At 44.9% G+C, this 9,847-nt stretch overlaps 1 pseudogene; it reads left to right on the top strand.

Moving 5' to 3' along the window:
• Nucleotides 1–4,197: 4,197 nt before the first annotated feature.
• Nucleotides 4,198–9,744, top strand: LOC123129743 (amino acid transporter AVT1A-like; annotated as a pseudogene).
• The last annotated feature ends 103 nt before the right edge of the window (nt 9,745–9,847 follow it).

Below are 9,847 nucleotides of genomic sequence, written 5' to 3'. Positions count from 1 at the left end.
CCATCATGAAAAAACAATTTTCATGAAAAAAATCCTTTTGGAGGTACTGACATGCACTTTACTATTAACCTAAAAAACATCCACTTTACTGAGATATGAAAAATTATGATAATGCAATAGAACTCTAGAATTGAGTAGAAAATGACCAAAAAGTAGCTCAAATCTCTAGTGGCTGAGTTTAGACCATCCTGCTACTATACAACTTCATGCCACCAACATCCCTGCCACAATCGTGTCCTCATCCGACGGATGGTCATAATTCACACCGTAGCCTTGATCATGTAGGGAGATGCAAATTGGATTTCATTGCTCACAACCATAGAAAAGAGGAAAGACAAAATCAAATCCACCGGAGCAAACAATAGCTTCTTTAGATGAAGGTTGTCCATGGCTGCTGCATGGTTTATATGTGAGGAATCATGTCGACGGATATCAAAAAAGCTGGGGCATCGCCTAAGGCGTACAAGATTGATTCAACTCACCTTGCGGGATCCGAACAGCAAAAATAAACCGGACAGCGATGCCCTCAGGTATGGCGACGTGCCGATGTCGATGGCCAACTCGGACCCCATGGTGTGGTACAACAGCTTCGAGTACCTGGACATGATGTCCCGGGCGATGCGGACACGGAGGGCGTGGTAGACGCGGAACCGCTTCTTAAAGCTGGCACCGCCCACGCGCGGCCTAACAAACGCAAACGCCATGACTGGCCATTCTCAAAGATTTCGAACGTGTTCAGGGTGGCCAGCGCCGCCCCGAGGTTGTGCCGCATCACCATGATGCTCACCTCCACATCCTTGTAGGTGTCCACCAACTTCCGTACCTGTCATCAATGACTCCTAGCTTTCCCTACTTCAAGAGGCACCACAATCAGTAGAAAACACAAAGTACAACAACAAGTACAGAGAATCTGTAATCCAAATATAAATATATGCTGTGTAAATAGTAATCACAAGTGGATAAAGCATATGTGCAAATTCTATGACACTAATATACTTATGTTCCAACTCAAAACTCAATCCATCAGACACAAGAAATACATCGACTGGAATAAAAAAACGAGCATTGTTTCTGGACAGGACAGGCAATATTCCTCTACCTCACCTTTAAATTTTAGATTCTGAATTAAGTTCTTGGTTGATGGAATTAGAAGCCATATCTTCAAAATTCCTGAGCAATGAATCAAGCTGAATAATATGCAGCTGGAACTTGAGGTCCGTTCCTCCATCCTTAGCATGTTCCTCAATAAGTGTTTATTATCTTCAATAAGGTGAATGCAACGAACCTAGTGGAACAAAGGTATCCAAATTTGAATGCTGGAAATAATCCATGCATGAAAGTATTGTCCTAAGACACTGGCACCGAATAAAGAACAGAACTAAATCAAGGTGCACAAGAGGCCTCAAGTGGGAAGGACCAAAAGAAAAATAAAAGCTTAACACATAAATAAAGATAATTATGAGATGAAAAGAACTGAAAATCCACAGTAAACTGAACCTACAAAACCATGGGCGTGCATCTTCCTGTTTGTACCACTCATGACCCCATGCCGGCCAACTCCTCCCTCTCTCCTGCAAAAAAGACAAAATTCAGTACGGACAAGAGTTTGACCTTCATTACATTAAATACTAATTTGAGTTTAATGGTAAATCAGCAAAGAAGTCACCGACCTGGTTGATTTTTCTTGTTTTTATCCGTTATCGCTTTTGATGGTAGAACCCAATCCGTTTTTTGGATAGAATGGAAAAAAGGTAGTAACCACTCTCTCTATATAAATCTACATCATACAATAATTAACATGCTTGTATTTCACCTTACAAAAGAAATAAAGAATTGTCTTCAACATAACTGCTACCCGCAAAAATAAGAGACATGACACCCGCAAAATAAACGACATGTTGAAGAGGAAGGTTGTAGTTACATATGATGTCTTGTAGTACTTGTAGATGACCAGGATGTAGTAAACACTCAAAAATGGTGAGCTCATTTTTGCTAAACGTTATGTGTCCATCTGATTTTTTGCCTTATTTCCCGCTAAATACCTTATTCTTTGTTCTTCCAATGACTCTCTTCACCACCCCTACCTTGGCTCCTCTCCACTCCATGTCAACCTAATGTGGCATGCATATTCTGATCATGTCTATCATTCATATACCCAAGTTCCCCACCACTATGTTCCCATCCTTCCGCATCTTGACAAGTGTCTGCGAGCATCACGCTTCCATCACGCCTAGCACAATCAATGTTGCAGTGTACTATTTAACAAATATAACAAAATATTATTATCAGGCAAAGCACCTTTTTTGACAGATGAACTACAACATTTGGGAGTCATCCGAGGGGTAATAGAAAGATATTTTATGTAAAGGACAAGAGAAATATCATGAAAACATACATAGCAAAAAAGAGGAAAGGTATCCAACGCACTGATGAACATCATTTGGCCTTATGAAAATAAGAACCCCTTTGAACTTCACCAGATCAAAACAATAAAAACATAGGTGCGTCACACACCTATTGCCATCCAATAGATTTTCCCGTGTTTGCGCGTTCTGTGCGTTACATGTGTGCGCTCATCTAGCTGAAGATTAACTAATCAAGCTAACTTTCTGTATTAGCGCATCTGGCCAAAATCAATTAGTGAATCTATGTTGTTTCACGTGAGTGTACGGGAAGAAGTAATCAGCAAGAAGGCGTGCTATCTGGCTGTGCAAACAAAGATAACAAAACTACTTAGCTTCATCGGTCTGCAGCTTGCCGATTCCTTTCCAGCCGGATGGGCATGTCTGGCTGCTGCGCAATACAAAGCAAGCAAGCTGGATCGAATCAGGTTTTCAGTGAATCACAGGGGGAGGCATGGGGCAGTGGAAGGTGAGGACTGCAACATTGATACCTTCAGCAAGGAAACGGCCTGCCGGCGCGGCCATCGACAACTCCGGCCACTGCCGGAGTTCAGCTTTCGCCGGCAACCTCAACCATCCAACCAGTGGACCCGAGTAGCCCACCTCGCCAAGCATCACCGTGTAAGACCAGCGCACCTACAGCCCCTCCAACCACCGACCAGTGGCGGAGAAACGGCCACTTCGCGCTGCCATGCCCAGATCCGCGCCAGCCCTCACGTGCAGCCGCACGCCCCGCACCAGCTGCCCAAGAACGCCCGCCCTCTGGAGGCCAGCAGCGCCATCAGCAGGGACGCCCACCTCCACAGCCAGGCCAGATCTGGCCGGCCCGCCTGCCCACTCAAGCAGCAGGGCGCCGCTAGACCAGTGGCTGAGGCCGCATCAACTCTGGCGCCCTGCGCCGCACGCAGGCGATGCACCCGCGAGCCTCCTTGCGGCCCGGAGCACGGGCGCTCCCGCCCACGCCCTCCAGATCGATGCCCTGCTCCACGACGCCCTCCACCACACTGCCATGGTGCCACGCCCTCCTGCACGCTGCGACGAGCTCGCCTGCACGGGATACGCCACACCTCTACGCGCCATCACCGCGCAGTCCATCCTCCGGGCCGCTCAGGCAGCCATGGCCTACGGAAACGGAAGAAGGGCCCCATCGTCGCCTTCCTTGGAGGCGACGCGGGCTTCGTTGGCCGCTCCTCCGGCGACGGCGAGACGAAGGGCAGGGAGATAGGGTGGCGGCGCGCGTGGTCTAGGGTTTCCCCTGTGCCGCCAGGGAGGGCGGCGATGAAGCGGGAGATGGGGCGGCGGCGGTGGAGCGGGAGATGGGGGAAAGAGAGAGGTCGCAGCGGGAGGGGGTGGATCCAGAGGAGAGGCGGTTTTTTTACGTAGGGGTGAGGGGGGACCAGACCTGGCCAAACGGGCCGGCCCGGCACGGCACGGCACGGCCCGTGCTAATCGTGCCTGGCCCGGCACGGCCCGCCATGGCACGTTTAATAGCCGGGCCGTGCCGTGCCGGCCCACGGGCGCTGCTCCTTGGCCCAGGCACGGCCTGATTAGTAAACGGGCCGGCCCGATGGCCCGTTTAGCACGCTGGGCTGCACATTTTCAGCCTGCTGGGCTGGTTTTTAGGCCTATTGGGCTGTATTTTAGGTATATATATATAAAAAAAAATCTAAAAAAATATAAAAAATTAAACGGGCCGTGCCGTGCCAGCCCGCGTGCCCAGGCTCCAGGCCCAGGCACGGCCCAAGGCGTGCCGCGTGCCGGGCACGGCCCGTTTAGCCCGTGCCGTGCCTGGCCCATGGCGGGTCGTGCCGGCGTGCTCGCGGGCCGGCCTGTTTAGCCCGGCCCGTTTGGCCAGCTATAGGGGGGACCTGGCGAAAAAAACGAACGAAAAAAAACCGGACGAAAATGATGGGACGAAAAAAAACCTGGAAGCGAGACTACCAACTGCTCCATTAGGAGTAGAGATAGAGATAATCCGTACAGATTTGGGTGAGAATCTGGGGACGGGAGGGAGCACTTCCCTCCTACTACTAGTAGAATTTCTTTCTCCAATCCCGCCTCCAAATCGCCGCCTCCCTCCTCTGTCCTCTGCATCTCTCCCGAAATGTTGAGTCTCGTCTCGTCCTGCTTCGGTTTGATCTCTGCCACGAGATTCGCATCCCCGAAGGATTCCCCATCCGCGTGCGTGGTTGGCCAGCGAGATGGGCGGCGGCGAGGCACCGGAAGGAGGAGGAGGACGAGACGCTGCTGGGGGACGGCGACATCGAGGAGAGCCCCCGTGAGAGCTTCCACGACGGCGACGGCGAGCTCGTTCGAGTCCCGCCAGTGGCCGCACAGTTAACTGTACGTCCGCGGCCGCATTCTCTCTCTACTCGATCGCCTCCCTTTACTGACTTCGTTTCTTTGATTGATCTGCCCCGCTCCACTGTGCTATTACTGGTTAAGCATTCGATCGTGCTGTGGTTTGCTGTGCCGATTTCAATGTGCTATTATGGTTAAGTATTCAGTAAAATTCGGTGATTGGGAATGGAAGACAGAGCACTAGTTTGTTCTGAATGTGGATTCACTCGATTGACCAATGACGTGTGACGCGTGTAGTTGCAACACCTAATCCAAGCTCGGAGTGGCCTAAAGTTCAGTTCACTGATACTTAGTTGGAATTTGGTTTATCGTTGGATGAACTGCATTGCTGATATTGATCCCAAGAAAAGAAAAAACATTAGGTAGAGCTAGTCCGTGAATAGACAGCCATCGCACTGTAAAAATAGGATAAATTTGATCTATGATCATTGAGGGCCTCCTAAAAGGATCTACTAAATTCATCGAGTTGTTCTAAAGAATCAAAACGGTCGGTTATTAACGGAATTCCTTGTCGGCTTTCCGTGAAATACTCGTTTGGCCTAGGACTTCCAAACACGTCATAAGCTAAACCCGTACTGACAAATAACCAACCCGCAATGAATAGAATTATCTCATTTGTTCAATAGGACTGGACGACACAGGTTGACTGAAACCGGTAGGAAATAGGAGATCTTTTTTCAGCTTCGCCTAGCACCAGTATAGACTATAAGTATTGTAGTTTTACAAAAAAAAAAGATGGATATTTTTTATAAAAAATAGTACAGTACTACTATTGTTGAAGTGCAATTTTCAAAACTGACACCACCTGTGTTGACCCCTGGCAGCATTACTAATATGACACTTAGACTAGTATATCGCTTTACCAATGGGTATAATATTTGTATTGGTTGGCGCAACGAGAAGGTAAAGCATCACTAATTGATGCCTTTGCTGGCATTTCCTAGTAGCTGGCTGCACTCAGTCAAGAATGCCACCAGTTTTCCTTTTTATGCATAGACGGTAATGGCCAAGGCGTGGTGTTTATTTTGCAGGGAAACAACAGACACTTACACGATTGCTGTATCTCCCATCTTGGGTTACCTGGGTCCTTCAATGAGCAAATACTCAATTGATGGTGGTCGCAGTGGTCTGGCTTCTGACCTCAACTTGCCTTTTATCTTGGATAAACTAGAACCTGTCGAGAGCCCGCGGAGACATCTTCTTGGGTCGGTTCAAGATGAGGACCCCTCGTTTCAGTATACCAAAGAGATCGACGCCCGTCAAGGGTGCAGCGTAACACAGACAGTCTTCAATGGTAGTTTAAATATTGAAATAGAGAGTAAGGTATTCAGTAACTTCCTTACGGTCCAACATATTTGATTATCCTATGTTTCCTCACTGTAGGTATTAACGTACTGGCTGGTGTTGGCCTTCTTTCCACTCCGTCTACAATTCATGAAGCTGGATGGGCTGGTCTTGCAGTTCTGTCTGTTTTTGCAATTATTTGCTGTTATACTGGAGTTCTTCTTAAGCATTGTTTCGAGAGCAAAGACGGCATTTCAACCTATCCAGACATTGGGGAGGCTGCCTTTGGAAAAATTGGCCGCTTGATCATATCTGTAAGCCCTGGCTTCTGTAGAACAAGATGGCTCAGATAACATTCTTGATTGTATGTTATGAGAGTGCCACCAAAGCCATAAATCAGCACAGCACATAACCTTAAAAACTAATGTGTTTGGCTATAAGGTTGTTTATTAGATGCTATATGGCCTTGATTAGTCAAAATGCATATATTTTCTAAGTAGGTATTATTCGCTTTGTTGGTAAAAACAAACTTAAATTATTTGCACAAGTATCATGTGGAGCAAACACAGACACATCTAGCGCGCCCACTCTCCTTTTGTCATGTTGTTTTGTGTTTGGTGTTAGTTTGGCAATCCGATCCTTGCCGGGTCATTGCTGTATCTAGAAAATCACAAGCTAGCATAATCCTGTTCCTTGCTAGAACACTGTCACATCTGAAAATTTACAAGCTAGCATAAACACCTGCTGATTCGATTCAAGCTCTAGTCCTTATTCCTATTTTTGAATGTTGCCACCCACTTCAGAGTTCACGTGACATGAATAAGTCAGAATTGCAAGATAGAAGTTCTGGTCTTAGCTACTTTTTTTCGAAAAGGAGGGAATGCCCTGGCCTCTGCATAGTTTCAGTTTCAGCTACCCCTAGTATTCTCGGAAAAAAAGTCTTAGCTATTCCTAGGATGAGAAAATGCACATCTAAGTATCTAACCTCATTTATCTTACTTTTCTGCATAAATTGTTTATCTCTGGTAGCGAAAAACCACTGATTGATGTTTACTTTTTTTGCAGATTATTTTGTATACCGAGTTATATGTAAGTAGTTCATTTCTGCATGGCTTGTATTTTCCAAAGCTTACCGAGTTATATGTAAGTAGTTCAGTTTCAGCAAATTATGAAACTGTTTTCCTAACTGATCTCTGTATAATTCTTGGGAAAGAAACATTTATCTGTACGTATTATTTGTTGGATGCAGTCATATTGTGTGGAATTCATTATTTTGGAAGGTGATAATATCACATCAATCTTTCCTGACATTAATCTTAATTTGTTCGGGATTCATGTTGATGGTAGACATTTCTTTGGAATGCTAACTGCTCTTGTAGTCCTGCCCACAGTATGGTTGCGAGATCTTCAAGTGCTATCATTCCTTTCAGGTCTCACTACTCTTAGCCTGCTTAATTAATTTTGTTACGGGCATCATGAGTGAGATTAACATGATTTAATTACTTGCGCAGCGGGCGGCATTATTGCAACTCTTGTGGTTTTTGTATCTGTTGCTCTAGTTGGCACCACTGAAGGTGTAGGGTTCCATCCGACTGGGGAAGCAGTCAAGTGGAGTGGGATGCCCTTTGCTATCGGTGTTTATGGTTTCTGCTACTGTGGGCATTCGGTATTTCCGAATATCTACCAATCAATGTCTGATCGCACAAAATTCACCAAGGCACTCTTTATATGGTATGCATGAACAACTTTCTTACACTGGTTAGTTTTTTCTGTAATATTCACATTCCTCAATGCATGCATATTTGTAATGTGCAGGTTCACAATTTGCACAACAATATATGGCTCGTTTGCTATTATTGGCTATCTTATGTTTGGTGACAAGACTTTGTCGCAAATAACTTTGAATCTTCCAAAAGAGTCATTTGCCTCGAAAGTTGCTCTGTGGACCACGGTAACAATTTGGCTCAACTTAATTTCAGTTCCTGATACGTAACTATTTACTTTATATTGATCATTAACTTTTTTGTGTGTCTCAGGTGATCAACCCTTTCACTAAGTATCCTTTGGAATTTCTATTGTCAAACTTTGTTATGTCAAGGCTTCTATTAAGTTGATTTTCACTGTACAACCTCTATAGAACAGCTTCATGCCTTCATCCTTAACCACAAATAGATTTGCCTTGTTGTTAAACCCAGTGGCTCGGAGTTTAGAAGAGTTGCGCCCTGAAGGATTTTTGAACGAAACAATCTGCTTTATTATACTGAGGACAAGCCTTGTGGCGTCAACTGTTGTGATTGCCTTTCTTCTTCCGTTCTTTGGTATGCTTATATACCTTTGTTCATCAATGTTTTTTTTTCTATGCATTGTTGTTAAGATTGTCAAATCTTATGCACATAGAATGCATACTTATCATCCTTGCTTTTGTTGTCTTTTGAGGATGCAGTCTTCACTGTCAATCCGATGTACTTGTAGTACATTTTATTTCCTTTGGTTTTCTCGAAAACCCAGTAAATTTCCTTTGGAAACACATTACTTTGAAATGACAGATGGTGCATAAACTTTACACGCAATTGTTTCCTCGCAAACAGCTAAATGTAGTACCAGGATTACTAGTTGAAACAGCATCTAGATTAATTGCATTTTCAAGACTTGTTAACTCCATGCTCCTGGAAAACTAATCCCTTCATGGTGTTAGGACTTAGGAGCGATAATGAGCAGTAACCCTCTCAGATCGGAGTTTAATTGAGGACTGGGTTATCTTCCTTTTTGGAAAAAATAATTGGGGACTGCCTGTAGGCTCTGTTACAAATCCAATATTCCTAAAACACTTCTTTCTTTTAGGGAACTCCTAAAACACCTCTGCTTACCATAGTACTACACACTTCAGCTGCTTAAGCCATTATCTGCTCTGTAATCTTTATTGGCGGCTCACAGAAGTCTTCTCTGATAACACATTACAGAAGAATTATACAGTGTATTCCTGATTTACATGTTGCATATTCCAGGTTTGGTGATGGCTCTGATTGGATCCCTGCTCAGTATACTTGTGGTATGCCATTGTTTCCTCCATTTAATGGCTTCTTTAGCTGTACTAAGCTGCGCAAAATAACAAATCTGTAAAAAGACCAAACTCATCATACAACATTTTTATGTGGTAAATTTGGCTACGTCCCTGTGGGCTGTTCATGAGAATAATAGTCTCATCCTCTAAAAAAAACCTACAGCCGCGTATGAAATACAGATGACAAAGTAACGTATGTGCTCCTTTTGACTTCACTGCACGATTACAGGCAGTCATAATGCCCGCCTTGTGCTTCTTGAAGATCGCACAGAATAAAGCCACACGCACGCAGGTAAGATATATTTTACCATAAGCTCTCCAAGCTTCCTTCTCTTCTGGAGATGATTTCTGGACATTCAAGATTTCTCTGTGCATACCATGTTGTCACTCCAATTTCAGGTGATTGCAAGCGTCTCTATAATAGTGGTTGGAGTCATCAGTGCCGCCCTCAGAACCTACTCCTCGGTGGCCAGCATAATCGGATACTACTGATTCTTCCAAGGCAATCTCTTTGACATCTCTCAGTACTGTCACTCTTGCCAAGAGTTTTTGCTGTGTATCATCGAATTTTACCGTGCTCTATGTACATCCTTCGACCTAGTATAGTCGATTTATAAAGACTACTGTTACCATTTAGCTGCTGCTATATCATTTGGTGTACGTACCATATTTCTGCCAGGCGCTGCGGTTTAAATATTGCCAGTTGCTCTGCTATTTTTTTTCTGAGTCGAAGTTGCTC

Source organism: Triticum aestivum, chromosome 6A (genome assembly GCF_018294505.1).
Source record: "Triticum aestivum cultivar Chinese Spring chromosome 6A, IWGSC CS RefSeq v2.1, whole genome shotgun sequence".
NCBI lineage: Eukaryota > Viridiplantae > Streptophyta > Magnoliopsida > Poales > Poaceae > Triticum > Triticum aestivum.
The sequence above is the reverse complement of the archived record's forward strand: the minus strand, read 5'-3'. Positions and strand labels throughout refer to the sequence as shown.